Below are 27,252 nucleotides of genomic sequence, written 5' to 3'. Positions count from 1 at the left end.
CACAAAACTAGTTCGAAGTAAAAACTAAGTGACGCTTAAAAAATTATTAGCTGAAAAGAGCCACATACGCACTGATTTTGACTTCCACATCCACTTACCGATATTACAGGAAGATTTTATGAAGAAATTTTTAGATTTCTCAAATGGTTATCAATACCAAAAAAATACCAAACCATGTTTGTTGAGATATTTTTCTACTACAACTTTATTCTGAAAAAATGGTTACAAGTGAATCATTGAAAGTATTGCCCATCGCTGGCTACTACTTTTTCCCATCTTTCTGGTAGATCTCGTATATCGTCGCGCTAAAACTGTTCATCTTTTGAGGTTATCCACGGATCAACCCATTTTTTGATCCCTTCTTATGAATGGAACTGCTGGTCACCTAGACTATGTGCCATCGATCGGAACAGATGATAATCGGACCGCACAATATCTGGAGAGCATGGCAGGTGGGGTAGGATTTCCCATTTCAGTGTTTCCAGGTAGGTTTTAACGGGATTGGCAACATGAGGCCGAGCGTTGTATTGCTGTAGAATCCCTTTTTCATGCCTCTCCGCGTATTGCGGCCGCATCTCGCGCAGTGTTCGGCTCAATCGCATCAATTGAAGTCGATACCGATCCCCAGTTATAGTCTCGTTTGGTTTTAACAGTTCAAGATAAATAACACCAACTTGGTCCCACCAAATACAAGACATAACCTTCGCAACGTGAATATTTGGCCGAGGCGACGACGTAGAAGTATGACCGGGCAGTTCCCATGACTTTCTTTCTTTGGATTGCTGTAATTAATCCATTCTTCATCACCCGTCACAATGCGATGAAGAAAACCCTTCCTTTTTTGCCGCTGGAGCAGCACAGGCGAAAAAACGACGTTCAACATCTCTTGGTTTTAACTCATAAGAAACCCAAGTCCCCAGTTCCTGAATCATTCCCCAAGCATGCAATCGCTTGAAAATAGATTGGCAGAGAACTCCTAATACTGTAGCAAGTTCTTCTTGCGTTTGACACGGATCCTCATTGAGCAATGTCTCCAATTCAGGGTCTTCGAAGGTTTTTGGCTTTCCTTCACGCGGACGGTCGTCAAATCACCGTCTTCGAAGCGACGGAACCAATCTCGGCACGTTGTTTCACTTAAAGCAGTATTTCCATAAACTTTTTGTAGCTCTCGATGCGCTTCAGCCACCGTTTTTTCGAATGAAAGGGGAAAATCAACACTTCCCGCAAATGACGATTATTCCGCACAAAATCAGACATTTTCTTCACAAAACCAAAAGTATATGATACCAAAACAAAATCACTAATGTGTCGAAGTAGTTTGTTTACCACATGTCTAAGCTTGGTTTATGACGTTCAGGTTATGTTAGAATCGAATAGCACACACTGGTGCCGGCATCTATTGACAAACAGCGAGAACTTAGTTGCGCTCCTAATACATATAGGGCCATATAGCGTTTGCTTTTTGAACCACCTATTTTTTTCAGAATGGCAACACAAATGACATGTCAAATGTGTTCATAATTTACTTAAAGGTTTGAAATTTACGAAATAGGACGCTATACGCTTGAGCAAAATTGGGAAATATTGAAAACCTATTTCCAAAGTGGTGAGTCTTCTTCTTCTTTTCTGATTTTCACATCGGTGGCTACGTCAATAAGTAAAATTGTCGGATTTGGGGCTCAGAAAGTCCACACATTACTGTAGAGAAGCAATTACATCCACAACGAGTCACTGTTTGGTGCGGTTTTTGGTCTGGCGGCATCATCGGGCCATTTTTTTTTTCGAAAATGAGCGCTCAACGAGTTTTTGTTTCCAAAAATTGAAGAGGATGACATGGACGACATTTGGTTTCAACAGGACGGTGCAACTTGCAAGTTTTACTCGAACTTTTGGCTACCGTTTTTGAAAACCGAATAATCAGCCGAAATTTCGATATCAATTGACCGCCTCGGAGCTGTGATTTAAGCCTGTTGGACTATTTTTTGTAGGGAGCCGTTAAGGACAAATGCTATGCGAATCATCCAGAGACGATTGATGCTTTAAAACACGAAATGGAAGTTGCCATTCATGAAATTGGAGCCCAAACAATCGAAAATGTTCTTAAAAATTGGGTTGATCGAATGGCGTACTGTCGTGGCAGTCAATTGAACAATATTATTTTTTATTCATAAATGACAACTTTCAATCTTCAAAATAAAAAAAAAATATTGATTAAGTTTTTCTTTATATCCGATTCAAAAAGCAAATTTTACATGACCCACCCTATACAAAACGTAAATTTCTGAAATTTTTAATAATAAATCTATTCCTACAGCAAATCATATTTATTCAGTTTTTTTTTTACTAAAATATTGGGATTTTAAAGTCTCTACTGACTACCAATTTCGGAACTAAACTTGCTTATATTAGACAGCCGTTGAAAGTTAGTTCAGCACACACAAAAAATAATTAGTTTTGAATATTTTTCACTGATCTGCTAAAATCCCAAAAATCTCCGTTAACTCGAGCTAAAATCAAAGTTTTGTTCACTACCTTTTTATGATTGCCGCGTTGTGAGCTACTAAGAATATCTTTTTGCAGGGTTAAATAATAAATAATGAGCATAATGAGAGCACACCGAAGAACTTTGAGAGAACATTTTCGATGAAAGCGCTCGAAATGGGGGTAAATAACTTATGGCTTAGCACCACGATGAAGCACTGACTCAAACATCTCATCTTGAATGCGACTATCCAGCCAAATGCCGCATTTTTACTGCTACAAAATTTTAATTCATATTTACCTAAGAAATACTGTTTGGCTGCTGCTTGTTATCACCGCTCCAGTGGCCACTGGTGATGAAGGAGAATCAAGAGAAGGACCGCAAGGCGATTGCAAAAGTGGTCTAGAAAAATATTTTGAAGACTAGAAATAGCATTCGAACAGGAGTTTTGGCTTTCATGGAGATTGCTTCAAAGGGAATGAAATTAATATGAAGGATAAATAGAACGTGAGACTACAAAATGATGTGAGGAGTGATGTTTCAATCAAAAGAGGAATTCGCCAATAATGTATTTTATCACCAATACTAGGGCGTATCGATTTAAAAATCGCTCATTGCTCTGGGAAAATCATATTCTAGGGATCAAAATAAGAAACTTTGCCGAAGGAACCATACCTCTGAAACGAATTCTGATGTCCCCCAATTTGTGTCGAACTTTTAGTGTCTTCTGTGGGGAGGCAAAAAAATCGCCCATTGCTCTGTGAAAATCATATTCTAGGGATCAAAATAAGACCCCCACAAATCGACCCGGCGTAACCAATACTCTTCAATTTATACACGGAATATATATTTGAAAAGGCTTTAGCATCAATCAACTTAGGTATAAAAGTCAACGGCGAAATATAGAGTGTTTTAATAAGAGGTGTTATTTTGATATTCAAAGAAAAATGTTTATTTCATTACAAAGAGGAAGGTATGCCGTTAATAGTGGAAAATGATATCAGGCAAATGACCACCACGACTACGTTTACGGGACAATATCCCTTTCATGGAATTTTCCATAACCGAATTACAAAGTGGCTGCCCTATGTCCTCGATAGCCTCACGAATTCCATCTTTGAGGTCTTCAATCGACGTTGGGCTGTTGGCGTAGACCTTCTCTTTCACGTAGCCCCAAAGAAAAAAGTCACAAGGTGTTAAATCATAAGATCTTGGTGGCCAATTGTGATCACCTCTTCGAGAGATAACACGGGCCGGAAACTTTTCCCGTAAAAGATCAATGGTTTCGTTGCTTGTGTGGCACGTAGCGCCGTCTTGCTGAAAATAAACGTTGTCCAGATCAATACCATCCAATTCCGGCCATAAAAATCGTTATTCATATCTCGGTAGCACAATCCATTCACCTGTAACACCTGTTATTGGAAAGCCCTTTACATAAATTTTTGAATTGGTGATTTGTTGAAAGTTTTTCGAAAAAAACGAGTACTTAGGCCATATTGCAGAGTTTTTCCGCTGACTTCTTGAAGGAGATATTGCTGGTCATTAATTTTGTCAGCCAACATTATGGTGTCATCGGGAAATCATATGTTATTTATTAAAGAGATGATTAACGATTTTTTATGGCCGCAACTGGATGGTATTGATCTGGACAACGTTTATATGACACTCCGATCCAAAGAGTATCCCGATTTAAGTACCTAAGATGTTGGCTTAGCGAAACATGGACAAATGACAAAGAAATTTGCTGCCGGATTGAAGCAGCAAGGGAAGCTTTCTTCACTTACAGGAAAGTTCTTTCAAACAAAAGCTTGAACATGAAATTACGTATTCGGTACCTTAAGTGTTACGTTTGGTCTGTTTTGCTGTACGGTGTGGAGGCATGGACACTAGAGGTTACGAGTCTGAATATCTAAATTAGAGTCGTTTGAGATGTGGTGCTATTGGCGGATGATGAAAATATCTTGGACAGACAAAGTCAATAACAAAAAAGTGTTAACGAAACTTCGAAAGGAGTTACGAACGATAAAGCGCCGCAAAAAAACGCATATTTTGGTCACATTGTGCGTGGTCCTAAATATGAGTTGTTACAACTGACTGTTCAAGGTAAAATTGAAGGCAAACGAGGAATTGTAAGGAAGCAAATGTCTTGGCTACGTAACATAAGAGAGTGGATAGGATTAACCCTTTCGCTACATCTTTTTATTGTGCCATCCAAAAAATCTAAATTTTTGTCTGAGTATTTATTTTAGGACCAATAACAATACAAATAAATTTTTATTTTTTATTTTTTTGTTAAGTGCTTTTTTTTAATCTTGCCATATGGCAACAAATGTTTCGTATTGGTTTCAATCGCAAATAAACTTCTTCTGCAATCTAATGCAAGTTAACACCTTACGAGAAATTTGTTGCCATATGGCAACAAGTTTAGTTTTAAAAATTAGCACAGCTTTTAAAGCTGCGAGCGAAAAAATATTTATATGCCAATTGATGTGGATTGAATATTTTTCTATATACTTTATTCAAAAATTGTTGAAAACATTTACCCAAAATGCCTCAAACATCTAAAAATTCAAAATACAAATTTCAGAGTGAAGCGCTATATGCCAGAAGGCTTTCCTTAAAAATGTTGTATTACCGATATATAATGGCGGTTATTATTTATTTTATTTCTGTTTAACCATTAAACTTAAATTTTTGAAAATATGTAACAAAAAAGTTGATATTTTATACAAGAGAGTGTTGACGGCCTTTTAAAGTTTACTGTTGCCATATGGCAACAATATCGCGAAAGGGATAAGGACTATTGGGCAGTTGGTTGCAGCAGCCCGAAGCAGAGACAATTACCACAATATTATATCTAATATTTTATTGTTTTGTTGAATGTAAAAAAGAAGAAAGAGTTAAAATTAATGAACAATTTATTACTGTCTGTACAGGAGTAGCCTCACCACCTTGAGTGAAAACCATAAAGTTACCTTAATCTGGGTCCCGGGACATCGGAACATTCCAGGTTATGAAAAAGCAGATGAACGGGCAAGAGGGGTATCTGCCATGAATAACGTTCTTGCAGAATCGGTAGTCACGCCATTAAGTGCAGTCAATAATCCAATTTCCCAAAAATACCTTCGAATCGCGGATTGTAGGTGGAAAAACCAGTCGAGAATCTTGAACAACTGTTTGGCTTAGACGTCAACAACCTAATAAGGTTCTTAAGCCGCACAAAGTGGATATAGTGATGCTGTAAATAACCGTTAAACAAGTTGGTAACGAGGATGTGGCAACCAAACGGTGCGGAAGCGCTAGTTGAATTCTGGAACAATCACCACTTTAACCAACCAAGCCATTACTGTGATCACTTACATTCTGTATTAAGAATTTGCAAAAAAAGAAAAGATAAATAAAATCGTTTACATTTTAATGAAAAAGAGCATTTACTTCTTGAACGGCAGTTACTGGGCACAAGCGCAAGAGCGGAAACTCTTTGAGAGTACGCAAACAGAAACAGTCAGTGAAAGAAAAAGTGAAATTTTGCTCATTTATTTTGTATGAAAATTCAGTTCTAAGTATAGAACGATTCTATGCCATCCCAGTATTTTGGATAGTGTCGTCAATTTTGCTGGAAGTTGGTTTATTTGTAGATTTGAGTACTGAGAAAATAAAAAAAAATTTTAATAATTATGAGATTTTTAAATTTTGAAAATTTTCGTACAAAGGTTTCTAAATCAAGTATTCACGTTTCTTTGAAATTTTTCTAAATTAATTTTTTTATTTTTTTTAAGGGGATAGGCACGAAAAAATTATGACTTTGAATAATTTTTTTTCCTAGTTATTTTTTATGCTTTTCAAAAGCAGTATAAATTTTATTGAAATCTACCTAGCGCTTTTTAAGTTACAGTGATCAACAGTACAAAAAAATAGTTTTGAGAAAAACGCATTTAAAGTTTTGCCATCGAGCTCCGGAGCGATTGTTGAATAACTCGAAAAGCCTTTGTTGGATTCGCTTAAAATTTTCACACAATATTTTTAAGATACTATGCTTTAAGTAAGTGGAAAAAACTCAAATTTTTTCAGAATTCTCGCTGCTCTTAACCCCTTAAATAAAATATAATTTAAAAAAAAAAAAAAATGAAATATTACCAAATACCTTCGCTTCTTTAAAATTTTTCGAAATTTGTTTTTTTTAAGTAAAATATATTTTTTAAAACTAGAAAAAAGTTAAAAAACTTCGAGATTTATTAAATTTTTGTAGTCTGGGTATAGAGTTTTCAATGTATAATTTTCTAAATTTTTTAAATTTATTTTTTATAAATATTTAAATTTTTTTTCATATTAAATTTTTTTTTTTATTTTGTAGGATAAAATATACTTTTTAAAAAATTGTTGTTCGAAATTTTTTTTATTTTTTGAATATTTAGGATCTTTTTTTCTGTAACTTTTGAAAAACTTTTTTTTTTACTTCTTTTATTATTATTAATAAATAATTTTATTAAAATATCATCAACTGCTCAATAATGTAACAAATGAACATAACATACGAATAAGTACGCCAGCGTTTCCCCAGAGCAGCATTTTACAGTCATTTTTCACGGGTTCGCTCTACGTATTTCATTACGAGGATCATTTGAAAAGTCCATGGAAAGTCAGAGAGATGACACTACTGGCACGAATCGGTGTTATGTTTAGTAGCATCTCTTGGAAGAACATACATCAAGTTTCAGTCAGATCGGTGGGTATCTTTGTGTTTGGCATTCGTTTGAATCGAGGAAGTTGAGTGATTTTCCTTTTCCATCAGGACAACGCCCCATCATACGCCTCAACAGTTGTGGTCGCAAAATTAATGGAAATATTGTACGATTCCAGCTCATTTCACATCCCCCCATTCTCTAGACTTGGCTCACTCGGAGACTATTTTTCTAACTTGAACAAATCCTATTATTTGGGAGGGATCAACAAACCAACCAACCAAACCAACCTGCGTTGGACGAATTGTATAAGACTAAAAACAGAATATATTGCAAAATAAAAAAAGTTTACCCCAAAAAAATAAGTATTTTTTATTTGGCACGGATTTTTCCAAATTAAAAAGTAAAATTTTAAAATTTTTTTAAATATTTCACTTTATACCAAAATTTTCAGCTCACAGAACAAATTTTACAATTATTAAAGTTTTTTCAAACTTTTTTCAGTTTACTCGCTCAGACCAACAGATAAAGCAATTTTCGGAAAAATTTACGACAATGACCAAAATACTTGGTTCACTTAACATGGAATCTCTCTTTAATGGTAGCTGTTTAAAAGGAGACTTCCAAGTTTGTTCAAAATTGAAAAATAAGTCATCAAACTTTAATCAGAATATTTAATATCGTAAATTCCAGCGTATAAGCCTTCTGGGATCTTCGAGACATCTGTGTCCCGGTGCATGGTACACTCCTCGAGTTTCTTTTCAAATGCAGGTCTACTCTAGTTCAACTTATTGTTCAGTTCAATTTTGAACTTCTTTTCAAATTTGATCACCTTAGTGATATCATCTCTGAGTAGCTGGGTGAGTGGAAGCTGTAGTTTTAGCACCTCCATGTTTTTAAATTACATCACCTTACGAAACCTTTCGTGGTACGCTTGGCTGATTGCTGAATAATTAAGTGGAGCGGTGCTAGCTCGATCATCACCTCCATCGCAGCTGTAGGGAGGGTCCGCATCGCTCCCGTGATGCAAGTGTGAGATAAGCGCTGAAGCTTAGTTAGCGCTACCCGTACCGTCGAGAAAGTGACTCTCGATGCCCAAGCGACCGCTTCAAGCATCACCATTGGCCTTATTATCATGATGTGATGAGAGCCTTTGTTCTTCTGCGACAAGGGTGCGTCAGCATGCCTTTTTCAGTTAAGCTTGGTATCCAGGACTAGGATAAGATACTTAACTTCGCTGACCAAACCAATAGCAACCCCATTCATGCTGATCTCTTTCATTCCTGGTAAGGTCTTTTTCCTGAGGAAATGGATCATGACTGTTTTGGACGTGTATGCGTCCAGACCTACCCAAACCCATCATCTTTTTGTCAGGCTACTAGGCTCCACAGAAGGGGTGTTAAGACTCCCCCATGGCGCGTTGTAAAATAATGATTATTTTAATGATTTTGCATACGTAACGACACAATTTAACCTCTTCAAGAATTCAAAATTTTAGACTATATTACAATTTTGTAGACCGAAATGTGGCATATGAATAATAGCAATGATACAGTTATCTTTTCCTCACAGTGTACAATATTTAACTAGAACATAGCAGCGAAAAAAAGGGGAAAATTTTACGAACAAATTTACTCTTGTACCATTAACTTCTTGGTTGGAAAACTTTATGGACGAGCTACTGGTGCATACTGCTTGTTCAGCTGTTAATTTTTGTACGCCTGACATTTTTTTATCATTTTTTTGTTATTTTGTTTCCTTTGAGTCCGTCCATATCTGCTATGCTGAGTGAGTGTATATGTCTGTCGAACGCACACATAAATGACTGAGTGATTGTCAGTCACACGCTCAGCCAAACAACATACAAACAAAGCCAGTCAACCAAACAACCAAACAACGAACGAAGCAATCATTAACTAAGGTAGCAACCAATAATCCTGTCAGCTCGGCTACTGTATTTAGCGTTTGGCTGGAAGTGAGGCAGTAAATGCTGAAGAAAAAGGTGAGAAGATTTCTGATTTCTTCAAGGTGCATTAGCGTGAAGTTACTTCTTCAACATAAGTAGATTTTTCTACACCTACATACACACCCGTACATAGGTATGAGCAGATGTTTGTATGTACGTGTGGATCCCCATTTGACAACACAAGTTATTAGCACATAAATATTGAAGGTAATTTTAGTGGCAGATAAAAAATGATTTTTACTTGGACAAGCAGCAGTTTGTTGTTGTTGATCACTCAATGCACTCTGATTGGTAGCAAATATAAGTAGATAGTGGCATTTGAGTAAATTAAAAAACAAAACAAGAAAAATACAGGCAAATAAATTTTGTACGCATATGAGTAAACATAGATAGATAAATAATTTATTTATTTAGTACAAAAAAAATAAATGTTTAACACTTCAAATAAATATTTATTTATGTTGCTGCAAAAAATTAATCATTTCCACATATGCAAGCATACAACCGCACATGCCCATAAATTACATGCATATGTACATTCGTATCTGCACAGCAACTGAAACATAAATAATTTTGGTCAGTCAGTGAGTCGGCAGACACCTGAACTAATCAGCCACAACTACACCCCAGTACACAGCATCCACTTAATATTAATACGCTGTAACGGTAGCACTGCCGCAGCATAGCGAATTGCGCATACAAGTACAAGTGCACACACACACACACGTACGCACGAAAGCAGCCGAGCCGCAAGTGGCTTGAGTCTACTAGCAGAGTGCATCGCTTGAGTAGCATAGTTGGTCGGCAACCAACCGCCACCTGCCTTACGCAATTAAGCTTTGTTAAGTCAACGCCTATGCTCCACCACCTGCAAACCCATTAGCCAGGTCATGGAGCCCACCACAAGCCAACGGCCAGCACCGCCACAACCACCTGATTATGCGCCCAAATGCGCATGAGTAATAAATAAATTCTGCACGCGGTTGTGCTACTGCACATGCGCAACTTCAAGTGTGACAAGCGCGCAAGCGGCGAAATGATGGAGTGTCTTTTATTTACCTGTTTTTTTTTTGTTTTTTGTTTGGCTGTTTTGTGAAAATAAGTTTTTCGAGTAGGTAGTTTTTGAAGAACAGTGCTGAATGGTGACTTGACGCTTAGAGTGTAGGAGAAAATTAAATTTATTGCTAAAAAGGTAAGCGACGTGCGGGCAGGTGAAGCGAGTATATGAAAAAAATAATACTAAGTTATACCAAGCACAAAATTAGTGTGACCAAGGAATGCATCGTTGACTAAAAAGCGCGAAAATTAGATTTCGATTAGGAGGCTATGTGAAGGGACTAACAATTTTCACCAATGCACGAAACACGCTTTCGATGCGTGAGGTATACCAGGACTTTCTTACTATGTTATTGTTGTTGTTGTAACAGCCTAAAACATTCCTCAAAACCGAATTGATGATATGGTGAATACCAATTTGACACCCTGGTCAGAGGGCCCGTGGTATTAGATTACAAAAAAAAAAATGAAATGGACAGGATCGCATACCCTATAATCGGAAAGGACCGGGAATTTTTAAATAAAACAAACCAGAGTTAAATTTCAGGCAAATTTATTTTATCTCCTTAAAAATATGACCCGTCTGAGGCAAGACATGTGCCAATATTTAACCCAGTCCTCCATGCACCGCTGGTGACCGGCGAAGGGATGGCCTTCAGCTCCTTCCTCGCATGCTCTTTGATCTCCTCTATGGAATAAAATCTCCTTCCATCAAGTGGTAACTTCAACTTGGGGAAAAAAAGAAGTCACACCCATATCAGGTGAATTTGGGGCTTGCACGATGGTATATACTTGGTGTTTGGTCAAATAATCCAACACAATTTGGGCTCGGTGCGATGGTGCGTTATCATTATGCTAAGTCCAAGAATTGTTTGCCCACATTTCCGGCCGTTTGCGACGTACAGCATCTCTCCAACTCTTGAAAAGGAATAAATAATATTCTTTACTGACTGTCTGGCCCGATGGAAGGTACTCATGATGCACTACGCCTTGGCAATCGAAGAAAACAGTCACCATCACCTTCCCGGTAGTTTCTGCTCATATTGTTTGTTCGCCGACTTCTTCACAGCAAAAATCTCGAAATAACATCGATTATATTGCATTTGATGGAACGCATGCCTCCAGTGCTTTGGATTTGCTACACCAGGGCCTTCTTTCGACTCGAAAGCAGTTAATAAAAATGGACAAGCTTCGCGGCCGACTTATTTTCACTAAAAGTTTATTCACGTTATTAAATTCGTTGCAAATGAATCTTTATCCACAAAAGGTTGCATGCAACACTGAGATAGGACTGAATGCAATGAAAAACGGGCAAATTCCTTCATCGGTGACAACGCTCAAGTGCGAATATGGTGTACTATTTCTTCCTTGGAATGCATAGAAAAATACTTCGGAAATGATTTGTGAACCTGATAACTTATTTTCACGGCAGGAAAGAGTATTCACAGCTTTGTTGTTCCAGCTTGTCGGGATGGCTTCATATTTATAAAAAATATACAGTGGCTCAATAAAAAACTCGGACACCCAAGTGGTATGGTTTTAAAACTAAAAATAAATATTAAAATGCAAATCTAATGCGTTTATGTGTCACATTTATTTTCGCTCCTTAAGCGTACTTTTCAAAACTACAAAAAATACAAAGAAATTTCAACTCATTCGCACATAGAAAATACAAACCTAAAAACTTAACAAAATACATACAAATAAAGTGGAGTGAGGCAAATAATATTTAAGAAAGAACAATATAATTAATATTTAGTCGGCAAGCCTTTATTTTTTCTCACAGCATTCACTTTTCCCCAATTTTCTTTAATAGCATCTTCTAGGTTTTTATTGTTTCTAATAACATACTTTTTCAACTGGTTTTTCAAATGAGCCCACAGATGTTCATTTTCATTGATGTCTGAAGATTGTGGAGGTGTTTCAAGTACTTTAGGTCAGTTGTACACAAGCCATAGATGGACATCAAGTGTCTTATGCTTGGGATCTTTGTCATGATAGTACTGGAAATAGTTCTTAATTCCCAACTTTTCAGCACTTTGGACCGAATGTTCTTTCGTAATAGTTAGAAATGGTTAGTGGTCCATATTTCCCTTAATGAGACACAAATTTCCAGTACCAGCAGCGGACATAAAACTTGATACCGTTACCGACCCACCAAATGTTTAACTGCAAGTTTTTTTCAAGCAACTCTTCATTAAGTCTTCTCTACACATATGATTGTCCATCTGACCTAAATATGTTAAACTTGCTTTCATCTGCAAATAAAACGTGCTTCCAGCACTTGAAATTCTTATTACCATGACGCTTTGCAAATTTTATTCTCTTGCCTCGGTTAATCTCGTTGATGAAAGGTTTTTTTCGTGCAACTCTTCCATTATAATTATTCTTTCGCAACACTATAAGTATACTTTCCGGGGTGGCAGTTAATACTAAAGTGTTGGACGACTTCTGTTGCGAGCTCAAGAGCGCTCAAATTTGGATTTTTCTTAATTCGTTGCACTATCCACCGGTCATCGGCATCCGAAAACGGTTTTTATCGTCTCGATTTCTTCTTATTTTCCACGAATTTTGTTTCTTTGAAACGTTTTATCACGTCGTTTAAAAAATATTTAACTTTGTTAGAGATATTTTGAATTTGAAGCTGCATGCTATGTATGCCCAAATTCTTTATTGAGGCAGTGTAATTGGATAATAAGGATACCAGCCCGAGAAGCGAAAAAGTGGAGCAATTTGATTAGAATGTTCACTCGGTTTTTTGTGGCGAATTTGTGTAGGGGTCAACAATATTTTTAGCCCTCTTTCCGTTAACAACTCTATCGTTTATTTTAAAGTCGATACTCTAAAGAAGAAATAAGGCATCAGTTGCTCTTATTTGGAACCGCTTGGTGGCTAGAACATTAGATAGTCAAAAAATGTCAACCCTCAAGCCATTTCATTTTAGAGATCTAGAGTTGAAATGGGAAGGCAACTTAAGGAAATGGGTTCCGCAGCTCATAAAGAAGCTAGGTCTGCTGCCCTTAAAATAAATTTTGACAAGTCGAAAGTGAAGAGTCTGGCAAATAAGATCGCTGGGTGTGTCCAGATTGCAAGCAACCCTATCGAAACAGTGGAGTAATTTACTTAAGTTGGCAGCAAAGTTAACCTGGACGGTGGCAGGAATGCGGACATAAGCTCCCGAATCGAAAAAGCAAGAGGGACATACAAGATGTTGTACTCTGTAAGGCGTAACAAAAACCTGAGTTCCAGTTTAAAGGTTAGGCTCTTCAACTCGAATGTGCTGTCGGTGCAGCTATACGGTAGCTCTACCTGAAAAATCAGCACCGCTTTAATCATTCGCTTACAAGTTTTGGTCAACCGCTGTCTAAAGATGTTCCGGACAAAAATAATGCCAAACAAGGACCTGCTTGAAAAAGCAAATATGGAGCCGGTATATTATTAGATTGGATTATAATACAGAATGGAAGTGGATTGCTCACACTTTGCGCTAGGAAGACGGTAACATAGCGAAGAAGGCAATGGAATGAAACCCGCTCACGGCGAGAGGAAGAGCGCTTGACAGGTCAAGAGAAACTTGAAAAAGAACTGTGGTTCGGGAGACGGCTCAACTCGAGTTAAGCAGGAAGCAGGTGAAGGCGTTATCAAGTAATCGGACGAGATGGCGCGTAGGCGTTGTTGATGTCCTATGCCCCGCTAGGGATTCAAGGAAGCAATGATGATGAGAGTTGAAATGATTTCAATTTCCGACTTGCAGGAAGACTGTGCTAGAAGAAATAGTGTAAACTCTCAAGAGTTCCCAGTTTTAGTTTCTGCGAAAGTGTGAAAAATTGCTAATATACTTAAGGAAGAAGTTGGGAGATCGGACTACGAGCAGAGAGAAGTCAGTCACACTTCTCTGTAATGCCCATTTCTGTGTAAATCCCAAACTGGGATTGACTACCTGGTCGAGCGAATAATGTTGCCCTTCCGCTAAGTGAGAGGGATTATTAGAAAACCGTGACCTATATTTGAGGCTTTATTCGTTCAAGCTCTTCAAGTAACCGGAGCTCGTAGCAGGTGTTTCGGAGGTACTTTGTTGTCGCCTGACGTTTAGGATCTGATGATTACACAGAGTAACAGGTAGACGCGTAGAAGTGTTTACTAAGCACTTCAGGCTTACCACACATTCGTTTTTAAAAATCCTGAACGATTCTGAATGACTTCCATACTAGGAAAGGAGTACCCCGCAAGCGGCTACCATATTGCTGGAATACTTACCATTAATGACAGACCGCAATCCGTTTTACGTGTGAGTCTGAAGGGATGGAAGAGATTTTTTCTTAGACACTCTATCCAGTAAATACCTTTTTCTTTATCCTGTGAGCATTTAATAACGTTAATGCGGGGAATTTATGAGCCTCTCAGATAAACAGGGAACTTGAAACACATTAGAGCGACACCTCCCTGCAAAAATAAAACAAGAGGAGTACTTCACAAGGTGGTACCCTCTCAAGTTTGATGGATTACACGATTGTGCCCGTCAGAGTGCATTTTGAAAAATAATTTTTGCGTGACGTCCCACTCGTGGAGTTGCATGAGAGAAGTGTGAAAATGCGAACAAGAAGAAGTAGAAGAAATTATACAAACAACACACGAATGCACAAGTGTGGCGTCATACACACAGCCATTTTTGTTTTTTTCAAATTCACTGAGAGCGGATTGCGGTGCGAGATGGGTGCCACCTTTGAATTCTGCAATTCGTGTTCTTCCCACTTCACTCTGTGTCATTGTCATTAACGACCTCTTGAAGCAGCTGCAGATAAAGAGCTTTGGGTGATTACTAACGTATGTAGCTGATGTAGAACCTATTGTAGGCGGAAAGCTTTTGAGTACTCTGTGTGATCTGATTTAGGGATATCCTCACTAAGTAGTTAAATGAGGTGCAGATATCGGACCAGATTTTAATGCAGCGAAGACGCAGATGGTATCATTTTCGTGTAGATTTCAAGATTTCAAGAGCCCGTCTCAGTTAACGTTCTTTAGACAAGTTAAAGTACCTGTGGCAAATGCTGAAAACAAAACCATGATAGGAGCATAAAGTTATGCAGGAAACCATATAATCGAGTGTGGATTAAAAAGGCTTTCCTGGGTATCGATCAAACCGATTAATGGCATGCGGTTGAGTTCAAAGTTTATCCGTCGGAAATTCACGCTTCCCTCAACTTTTGTCCAATTTTAACCCACCCTCGAACATATCCACTGATTCTAGCCATCAAATGTTTCACCTTGCGGAACATTTTCTTGAAGATAAATTTCACATGGAGCAAAATTCTATATGGAGTCATCTTTGTTCCACAACTACACTGGGAGGATTTTGACGCTTTGATGTCTGAGTTTTTTAGGCTAAGTCTCCAGTGCATATTTTATTACTTTAGTACAGATCAAAAAGCGGAGAAGGTTTGGAGAGCTTTTGCGTTCTGTTGTTTGCACCTTTTTTGCTGCTTAACTTTTGAGGCAGTCATTCATATTTTTTTCAATTAAAAAATCACACTTTTTAGTGCAAAAATTTTCTAGGTTATTTCATTATTTCATGATATCACTTTCCTTCACTGCTTAATGCGAATAAATCTTTCTTTGTTAACAAATAATGATACAACATCCTCGACATCATTTTTACAGAAAATGCATGAAATCATCTCATTTCAACTAACTGTTTGTTGGCCCCAATCGGTGACCTACTTTCAACCAGAGACGACGTGTTTCAACCCCCATAAATTTCGTAAGACACTTTTAAGTCTTTGTTTGTGCGTTCAGAAATTTGCTGGTTTTTAGTGATTGGCATTTTAAAACCGTTGTGTTGATTAATTAACTCGCATTAATTGCTGACCTAAAAAATTGAAAGTTGCAGGCGTTAAAAACGCCACAAAAAAAAAATTGAAAAAGAACAAAGAACAAAAAAATAAACAAAACCGCAAAGATGCAGTGCTAAGCCCTTAAATGCTTGTTTTTGTTCGCTTATTTTTTTATTTCACTTTGTTGGTTTTAATTTGAACACGAAAACAACAAAAGCCAATCAAAATGCAATAAAACAAACGAATGCGCGAAATTTAACAGGCGAATAAATCAATTACAAAGGTGGCAGTATTTTGTGGCCAGGTAAATGAGTTGACTTTTTCAAAACAAAAAAACAACAACAAAAACAAAAACAAAGAAAAATACACGAAAAAGAGGAAATAAATAAAATAAAAAGTCAATACACAATCGAACCCTCTAAGTTCGACTGTGTTAATCCTTTGAAATATGTGGCTGGCAACACTGTGACACACTTTGGCAAGCGAATTTGGGCTTTCGGTAAAGTTTTTGGCACGAAATCACAGCCAACAAATAATAGGAGCAAAAATGTGTAATGTTATGTGTTTAAGCAAATAAAAGCCAAGCAAAAAATACTTAATTTGCAAAACACGACTGCATACGGCGCGAATTGACAGCTGTAATGATGTGTTGGCCGCCTGTGGTCGCCGGCCACCGCGCTTGGTGGCAATTGAATGACGGAAGTAGGCGGGTGGGCTATAGCCTGCAAAATTCAGCGGAACATTCAACGGCAAGCACGCGATTTCGGTTTGTCGCATTTGTTGACTGTTCGTACGGGTAGCAAAATGGTTACATTCACACAATGTTGCTGGTGAATTAATCACGTGGCCTATAGCTGAGCTGCAATGCGCGTAAATATACAAAGTAGTGGGTGCAGTGGTACGAATGAATGACGCTGACTGGAGCCAAATTAAAAATTTAATAGAACTCTTAAAACTTTATGTAGAAAAGAGTGGGGGTAGTCATCTAAGCTATAGGTAAGTCTATTGAGTCCCCAGAAAATCAGAATATCTCGCCAGCACTCATTTCGAATACGTTTCTAACAGTGCTTCAGAAGGGTAAATTTTATTTCAGAAGCAGCCAAATGTACCTCAGAATAGTCACTATTTTTTTACGACCTGTCAAATTTTCCTCAGAATGGTATATTTTCTTTCAGAAACCGTCAAAGGTAGTTCAAATTAGTAGTTCATGTTCCAGAAACCGTCAACTATAAGTGAGCATAGTAAATATTTTTTTAAGAGTAGTCAAATTTACTTGAGAATAGTAAATTTTATTTCAGAAACCATGATATGTTTTTGGAATAGTCCATATTTTTTCAGCAGCCGTCAAATATATCTCGGTATGGCCTACCTTCAGTAACCGTCAAATGTACTTCAGGATAGTAGATTTTATTTCAGAAGCCGTCACCGGAATATGTATGTATAAATGCACTCGGGAGCTTGTCATTGCCTGCCGAGGGCGACTATTAGAAAAAAATTTTTCTTCATTTTAGTCTCTCACTGAGATTCGAACTTACGTCCTCTGTGAATTCCGAATGGTAGTCACGCACGAACCCACTCGGCTACGGCGGCCGCTTCGAAATAGTCAATAGTATTTCAGAAGCTGTCAAATGTTCATCAGAATAGTAAATTATATTTCAGAAACCGTTAAATGTATTTGACAACGCAAAATTTAAGTCAAATGTACCTCAGGATGGGATACTTTATTTCAGAAGCCGTCAAATGCACATTGGAACAGTAAATTGTATTTTAGAAATCTCTTTTACCACTTTGGAACACTTTGTGTAGAAATAAAACTGCGACTAAGGCGTATAGCTTTCGCTATGCTCCTCTCGCTGAGTTTCGCTATCTTCATTCTTATCGAAGCTCCGACATAACAACAAAGCATCTTAACTGAAAATGTATTTAACAATTCGTATCATCTTTTCGACAATTGGCAGTGGCATTCAGCGAAACGAAGAAGCAGGCACCTACAAGAAAAACATGTAAGAGATAGAACTTGGGAATCGAGACGAAAGCTCCTGTTTTCTGTATCCCAGATCTGGTTCCTCGATTACTGGTTACGAATTGCCTTTCAGCATCTCGCGCGCCATCTACCAACACACGGCTATAACTAGCGCTTTTTGTACCGAATCGTCACGGGATATGAGTGATGATGCCTGTACATCACTATGAAGCAAAGAAAGGAGTGGAGATACGCCAAAGTTGAGAGTCAAGCCAGACCTTTCTCCAAAGAAGATCCTCATGATATGTGATTGGTGTAACTGGGAGGCCATGGTGCACTGGGAAGTGCTCGAAAAGAATGCCACAGTGAACAAAGAGAGAGCTCTGCATTGCCCAGCAATACCGTGTGAATGAGGCTATTCGAATGAAAATACCTGATCGACATACTCCTTCACGACAACGTCAAAGCTGCACTCCATGAGCTCGAATGGGAGGTCCTTTAGCATGCGCCGTATTCTTTGGACCTTGCACCGAACGATTGCCATCTTTTCCGCTGCCTGTCAAATAAAATAAAAGGCGTTACCTTCGATAACAAAGAGGCGAAGGAGTCAACAACTTCTTTTACATCAGACTAGGCTATATTTTGGCGGAACGGCATCAACGATCAACTTGAAATTTTGACAAAGTATTAAAAAACCAAAAAATTAAAGTACCTAAATACCACATACTCCAACTTAATTTCTTTTTAAAAGTGAGTTATTGTATAGGGTGATCAATCATGAGGTGCTTTTTTCAATAGTTAAAAAAAAACAAAAATGTAAATTAGGTTCAAAACCTTTATTTATCATTTGAAAGGACATTCTTTGACATTTACTTTTTGAATATGACTTCATTCAAATGTTGGCCGCAACTACGCTTAAGGTGGTCCATTCTGAAGGTCCAATTTTCAATCACTCGTTCGAGCATTTCGACTGGTATGTCGTGAATAACACGCGTAATGTTGGCTTCCAGAGCTTCAATCGTAGCTGGTTTATCAGCATAGACCTTGGACTTCACGAATCCCCAAAGACAAAAGTCCAAAGGTGTGATATCACAAGATCTTGGTGGCCAACTCACAGGTCCTAAACGTGAAATCAGCTGCTCTCCGAAATGACTTCTCAATAAAGTCATTGTTTCACGAGCTGTATGGCAAGTGGCTCCGTCTTGTTGAAACCAAATGTCGTAGAGATCATTAGATTCAATTTCAGGTAGCAAAAAGTCCGATATCATGGTACGGTAGCGAGCACCATTCACAGTTACGTTGCGGCCATTTGTCACAGAACGCTGATTTTCATAATACAGTTGAACAATTTGTAGACGTTGTTGCGGTGTGAGTCTTTCTATGATGAAATGCCAAACGCTGTTCAGCAAATCCACGATGCCAGTTTGCCACAACTCGCGCGCGATCTGTAAAAAAACGCAAAAGAAAAAAACTCCTCTTAATTGATCACCCTATACTTTAATAAAAAAATTTCAAAGTAATTTGATAGGTTGAACTGCTAAAGTTAACATTAAGTTTAAGTCTAACTACATTTCAGGCTCGGCATATATGAAAAAATTTAAAATCTCAAACGTCAAAATAATAAATACTATTCAAACACAATTCCTTTTTTGGAGTACCGCATGGGCGATAGTCCTTTTTAAGGACCGAACTTCGCACGAAACATTCTCTGCCTAATTCAAACTTACTGAAAAAAATGTGTCAACATAAGTATGCGCTGCAAAAGTGAGAAAACCAAAAACAAAAAAAAACTACTGAATTATGAGTTTCATTCACTACTTCACTATCATGAAACATAATCTTCAAATCACGAGGATCATGCAAGGATCATTAAACAGCAAACATAAAAAAGCGTATAAAATAATCCAATTAGCACAGCAGGACGCACATAACTATTCAAATATAATGAAAATGAGCTTGCACCTGTTGCAGTAAAGCCACAAAAAAATAAAAAAAACACCAACACAGATACGAAACACAACTCGGAAAGAGAACTATCTTGCGATCCGGCATTGTTTGTAGGCTGTTGTGCGCATTTGAAAAGGTCTCAGATTGATAAGAAATTAAATAAACATGCAAAAAAAAAAAAACTAATATTGCAACAACAAAACATTTCAAACGGGCATTGATCGACATGACAGACGTGGCACTTTGTGAAACAAAGTGGAAAAGGATCACTGTGATTGATCGTGCAGGCCGTTCCATTGGCAAACAGGGGTTGCAGGTTGGCTGTTGTTTTGTGCTGAAGGCAATTCTAAGCAGCCTACCGTCTAACTACTCATACATACAAGCGCATTAGGGTGGCAAACAAAGAATTTGATTTTCTTGTCTCCTGTTCTAATTTTTATACTAAATTGCCAATTAAGGAAAAACTGCTATTTTGTAGGCAAAATAAAAAAGTTATTAAATATTAACGATAATTTGCTTAAAAAGCGTTAGGAAATAGTAACAAAATAGTACATTTAGGATATTCACAAGGGTCTCTTAAGTGTCGCAATTTTGGTGTGATGTGTTGTAACCTTAAAACGAAAAAAATACTAGGTTGCTCAATAAGTTTTGCGGTTTGATAAGAGAGGGCATTACTACTAGCCTAGTTTTTTTTTTGTTGTGTTGGAACACTCTTCACATATGTATATGGGAAGTTTTTTTTAAATCTGTCAATTCATTCTTTGATTACAAGCCATTTAGTATCGACGTTTCACAGTATTTGTATTTTCCACAATGGAAAAAATCAAGTATTGTGCAGTGATTGGATTTTTATTTTTGGGTTCCGAAGGTTTAGAAGGAAAGAAAATTTATTAGCGAATGTTGAAAGAGTACTTTCTGCTGTACCATAAGGATTTGCGTCATCAATTAGTACAGTAGAAAGATGGGTTGCTGAATTTAAACGTGGTCGTACAAACCCTTAAGGCGATCTACGTCGAAAGCGTCCAAAAACAGCAGCAGCACCAGAAATATTAGAAAAAATGCAGGAAATCGTATTGGAAAATCGTCAAGTGACTGAAAGATATTTATTAGAAGCCTCTCATTGTAGTAGGCATCTCATTGGGCAGTGTTTTGACAATCTTTTGACGGACGTATTGGGTTGGCGGCCGCCGTAGCAGAATGTGATAGTGCGTGATTACCATTCGGAATTCAGAGGGAACGTAGGTTCGAATCTCGGTGAAAGACCAAAATGAAGAAAAAGTGTTTTCTAATAGCGGATGCCCCTCGGCAGGCAGTGGCAAACCTCCGCGTGTATTTCTGCCATGAAAAAAAATATGTCGTTCGGAGTCCGCTTGAAACTGTAGAGTCATCCATTCTGTGGAACAACATCAAGACGCTCACCACAAATAGGAATGGAACAAAAACACTTTTGAATACGACTTTCTTAGCAGCATTTAGTGCGTTTTCGAAAGGATAAAGTGGATTTTGTGCTTCGATTCATCACTATGAATGAGGCTTGGGAGTATCTCCATGATCCTAAATGAGAAAAAGAGGCTGAAGAGTGGTGTGAACGGGGTTCTTTGGCACTAAAGCGAGTACGTGTCCAGAAATCGGCCGGGAAGGTGTTAGCATAAGTTGTTTGGGATGCGATAGGAATTTTGTTTGTGAATTACTTGCAAACTGGTAAAACAATAAATTCTGAATATTATTGTAACCCTTTAGAGCAGCTGGATAAAAGAAATTCGTGAAAAAAGACCCCATTTGCAATTGGAAGAAATTTTTTGTCATCAGGACAATGCGCCGTGTCACACGAGCATTTTGTTGTAGTATTCCCCGGATTTGGTCCTTAGCGTTTTCCATTTGTTTTCAGATATATAAAAATGCAGCGTGGAAAGTGTTCTTCATCAACTGATGAGGTCATAACAGCTGTGGAAGTGTGCAGCCCTTCCAGATTCCCACTTCAGGGACGGAATCCATTAATTGGAATCTCGTTGGAATACGTGTATTGATGTTCAGGGAGACTATACTGAATATTACAGAGTATTTCAAGCCATGAAATTATATTTTTCTTATCGAGCCGCACAACTTATTAGGCACCCTAGTATATTTAAGGGGTCTGCTGTCATGAAAAGCGAATACGAGAGGGGAAACCCTTTTTCTGTATAGAGCAATGCATGTACACAGGAGGCTTTCTCTCCTTCAAAAGCTTGACAACTTCGATAAAAGTCATATGCGGTAAAAATGCGAGTGAGACTTACGAATTGCTGAAAAAACCTAATAATTCGAGAATGTTTGCTTAACGCACTATCAATCGTTTCTTCCAAAAGACTGAAGTGACAGACGGAAAAAGAAGTGGTCGTCCTCGCGTGGTTCAGACCAGTACCTACATCCATAAAAGCTATTCGAGGAAGAATGGTTTGGTGGGGAGTGTCTTGTATAGGCGTTACATCTCTTTATTTCTGCGAAAAATGTGTTAAGACCGCGGCAAAAGTGCACCAGGAGAATGTCTTAGAAGACTTGGTGAGGCAGTTGAGTAACACTCTCTTTAATGGAGAGCGTTGGATCTTTCAGCAAGATTCCGCTCCAGCCCATAAGGCAAAAACCACCCAGCAGTGGATAAAAAACAATATTCCTGGGTCCATACCCGCACAAGATTGGCCGTCTGAAAGTCCAGATCTGAATCCATTGTACTATAGTTTGCGGTTAGAATTGGAGAGCATGACCTTTTGAAGACCTTCGCATAGGTCGATAAATATTTTCCAACAACCTAATTTGAAAAAAAAATTGCTTCAATAATATTTGAGAAGTTTGAAGAAGAAACATGCGGGCTTTAAAATTAAATAATTTCATGTAAATATTGAGCGTTACGTCGGATACACTCTTAGAATTCGATCCACTCGCTGGAGAAGTGATGTCAGGATTCCATTAACTTCGCCAACGAAAATGTCTTTTAGTGCTGAGCTGATCGCTGGGTTTGTTTCATAGACTTTACTTTTCAGGTAACCGCACAGAAAGAAGTCCATACTGCTAAGATCGGACGGCCTGGGTGGCCAAGATATGTTACCGAAAGCACTGATCGGTTTGATAGGGAAGAAATCGTCAAGATCTCTCTGGCCGAGGGCGGCGTGGAGGAGCACTGAAGATGAGTGTACTGATGAAAGAATGTTCGTTCAGCATGCGCCGATAAGACACATCGCTCACAGATATTTGCTGCATTCGGAAATTTGGAGAGTCTCAAACAATCTTTGGTGTCGTGTTGGCGACGTGTCAAAATCCATGGAAACCGTGCGTGCTGCAATAGCTGAATGCTCTACTCGTTTAAAGGCTTGTGTAGAAGCAAGTGGTGACCATTTCGAATGAAAATTAGATTTTTTTCTTAATATTTATATGATTAAATAAAACTGATTTCGTTAAAAAACTGGTCTAATTACATATTTATAAAGGACTTAACTTGTAACAGAACTTATAGCAGGACTGAGTAATCTGTGGCATTCAACTATCCCTTTTGACGAGTATTTTACTATCGATTTAACAGCTACCTTACAATCGGAGTAGACCTTACTTCCCTCGTAGTTAGGGGTATCTTTCTTAAGAGCAATAAGCTCTCTCTTATAGCGATAACTTCTGCCTGAAAACCGCCACAGTGATCGGGCAAGCGAAAGGATGCACTGAAGTCCAGACACAATTAAATCCATTGTAGGGCACTCGGATTCCCTTTTCATTTTCTTTAAGACTACCCAATCTCCAAGCCAAGAAGCCAAGGTGGTTGCATCGTTGTCAAAGATCTCAAACCTGATTCGACCGAAGGCGAGGCAGACGCATAGACGGTCCTCCTCTTCACAAGCAGGGCAGAGTACACTGCCTGAGATGCTTCGCCCCAAGAGAGTGGCCCGTCACCAGTCCAACCAGCTGCCTGCACTCCCTTCTGCTTAATGACATGAGAATTTGCGACAGTCGGTCGCACATGAAAGGTAACATCGGTCTAGTCCATCTGCATCCTCTCTCAGCCTGCCGAGCTCGCTTGTGGGTTGCAGTAACCCATTTGCTAACCGTGGCCATAGAAGTTGGCCCCTGAACCCATCCTAGCTAAGGAGTCAGAGATCTCATTACCCACGATACCCACGTGTCCAGGTTATCACCAGGCTATTATGTCTACCGACATAGTTCAGTCAGGATTTACAGAACTCGACTACCCCTGATGTGGTTGTGGGGTTGTCTAAGGTCATGAGCACAGCTTGGCTGTCGCTGCAGGCACATAAAGATCTGCCTCTCCATCTGTTTTCCACAACAAAGTTCATCGCTTCTTGAACAGCATACACATCCGATTGAAACACAGATGCATGCATTCCAAGAGCAAAGTGCAGTTCTGGAGCCAACCGTGAAAATGTGAAAACAGTGTTTGCCGGGCTCATTTTCAGAGTTTGACCACAACTGAGCCTCTGGGAGCAGCCATGCTTACTTGGCAACTACTTGCTTACCATATAAGTCAATTGGCAATAATATCGGACCACCCTAATGCACCTATAAAATTGAGCTGTGCAATACAGACAATGCGTAGGTATTGCATGACATGTTGCATGCAACGAAGAACTAGAGTACCAACTTGCACCACCTACTTATACGCGCACATAACCGTAAGTGGATGTTTGATGCATTGAAGTGATCGGCGCATTGACGTTGAGTAGGTTGCAGGGTAGTGGTAGTGCTGCGTGTGCGCAGGATAATCCCCACGCTGAAGTGCTGGCAGTTGTTGGATTTTCTTTTTTCACCCCATAAACAGCAGATCCACTTCACAACTTTGAGCTTGGATAATTCTAAAATTGTACGCATATAATTACGGTTTAGTAAACGTTCAAATGTTGTTTTGTGTGTGTGCGTGCGCGCTACGTGCAAGGCAAAATTAAATAGGCGAACTGCAAACAGGTTTCTTACACTCATCCACTCACACAAACACTTGATTGCTCACGATTTTTCCACTACCACGATCGGATAGATCAGCACGATCGACATACAATCAAGTGCAAATGTGGCATGGATATGATTTTTTCCTCTTCTTTCCGTAAATTAGTTTTTTTTTTCTGCTGTGCGCTTTAAAAACTGGATAATAGCACAGCAGCGGCTTCAAACACGCAATGACGATGGATGCTATTATTGCTTCTGTTGCTGGCTCTTCTGCCTTTTTCTTGCAGGCATTTGTTGTATTTTTGTGGCGAATAATAACGTAGCAAATCCAGAGTGTGTGTGTGTGTGCGTATGCTCCCTTAGAAAGTCTTTGTTCAATGGGGTTAGCAAGTTTTAAAGGCAAGCAGTCACAAAAAGGAAGGAAAATAGAATGCAAAGAACAGCAATTGAGTTTAGGGTCCACAATAATTTTACTATTGGCAGCGCGATTCTTTGTTGTTACTGTCTCTACATTCGCTATTCCTCGTCAGCTGCCCGCACCTGTCCAACAGCTACACATGCATGCATACATCCATAAACATAAATATGCATGTGTGCGAAGGCGTGTGAAAATTCAAAAATTCAATTGAAAATCCATTCGCAGCGGCAATGGCATCGCATGATCGGCAGCAACTCATTTAAATGCAATTTGTAAATCCCTTTGCTTTGTTTGCTTCATCGCATAGAATTACCAGCTATAAGCTGATCATTCAGCAAAACAAAAAAATCAAAATAAATAAAAACCAATGGAGTGCAGTAAGCGCTTCTTCGATTTTGCTCTACCCACTAATTTTTGCTCAGCGTTTAGGTGGCACCCTTATTTTTGCATAAACGTGGGAAACAAATGCCTCTCACTTAACAAACATTTACATTTTTCCAATTCGCATTTTTCCACTTACGCACAGATTAACTGATCTCTCCGCGCCGCTGCGCTTGCGCACGCTCATCATTTGTGTGCGATCGCTTGCGGAATTGCCCGATCAGCCAACACGCATTTGAAAAATTAAGCGAATTGTGCATATCAATGTGGCAAAGACTATTTATGCTGAGGGCGAAATGGATGAGCAATTTTATAAATAGCATTCGTATATATGTAGGAATGATGGAAATGCACGCCTCTATTGATCTTATCATTTATAAAGAATCTTTAAAACACATTTTTGCACATCTGGTTGCTATTCCACTAGACTTTATTGGAAGAAGGTTAATGAAATACGGCAGCGCATGGAGCCATTAACTTAAGCATATCAAATAATTAGCCTTCAGCACATCAATATCATCAATGCATCATGGGTAATCGGTCCCTTTCAGCTTCGAAAGTGCCGATCTAAATACCTGGGCTATTAAGCCTATGCCACTCAAGAATTCAAGCTCGACACCCGCAGCTTTGCTGTTCTTTAGCCGCGTTATCGCTATTCTCACCTCGTCATGGTCGGTATTGGGGTATCGGGATCTTCACGTTCTCTGTGACGTGCGCAGCTATCACTATCTAACAGGTTCGATAAATGTTCCTTCCATAATTTAAGTATGCTCAGGATGTCAGTCACCAAATTGCCATCTTTGTTCTTTCAGGAAAACGCCCTGTTCTTGAAACCTTCTATAAGCCGCTGAACTTTCTAGTAAAACTCTCGGACGTTGCATCTCAAGCTCCTAGCACTCACGTATTTCGGACTCTCGTTTTTTCTTTCTGGCAATACGTCTCTACCTTTTCCCACATGGCTAACGTTGCGCTTGATTGCAGCATGGCTCTATAGGCAGTATCCTTTCTTTCTGTGGCAGCATAACATTCTTCGTCGTGCCATCTCTTTTGTCGAGCTCGCCGAAATCCGATTTCTTCTTCGGCGGCAGTACGTAAAGAACGAGAAATCGAGAAATTCTCCATTGCTTGTGCATGCCATATTGTTGGGCACTACTCTCTGAAGAGCAGGAGTGAGATTCGAGTGGCGAATCTTCTGGCTGTCTGTTGCGATTGCTGCTTTCCGATGTCGAACATTCTTTGTGTAGGTAGATGGAAGTTTGTTGCTGCACAGAAATGTGCGCAGAGTTTGGCTACAACAAGGTAATGATGCGAGTCGATGCTGGGTCCTCGGATCGTACCTACATCTAATACACTAGAAGCGTGTCTTTCATCTATCACAACATGATCGATCTGGTGTCGAGTTTTCCGATCAGGAGCCAGCCATGTAGCTTGGGATAGCTTCTTATGCTGGAATCTGGTGCTGCAGACTAAAATTTTTCGGGTCCCGGCGAATTCGATCAGCCTCTGTCCGTTAGTGGATGTTTCGTTGTGCAGGCTGATTTTTTCGACCCACCATGGCGTTGAAGTCTCCAAGTATTATGTCGTGAGGCGGCAGCGCACATAGGAA

Source organism: Anastrepha obliqua, chromosome 3 (assembly GCF_027943255.1).
Source record: "Anastrepha obliqua isolate idAnaObli1 chromosome 3, idAnaObli1_1.0, whole genome shotgun sequence".
Lineage (NCBI taxonomy): Eukaryota > Metazoa > Arthropoda > Insecta > Diptera > Tephritidae > Anastrepha > Anastrepha obliqua.
The sequence above is the reverse complement of the archived record's forward strand: the minus strand, read 5'-3'. Positions refer to the sequence as shown.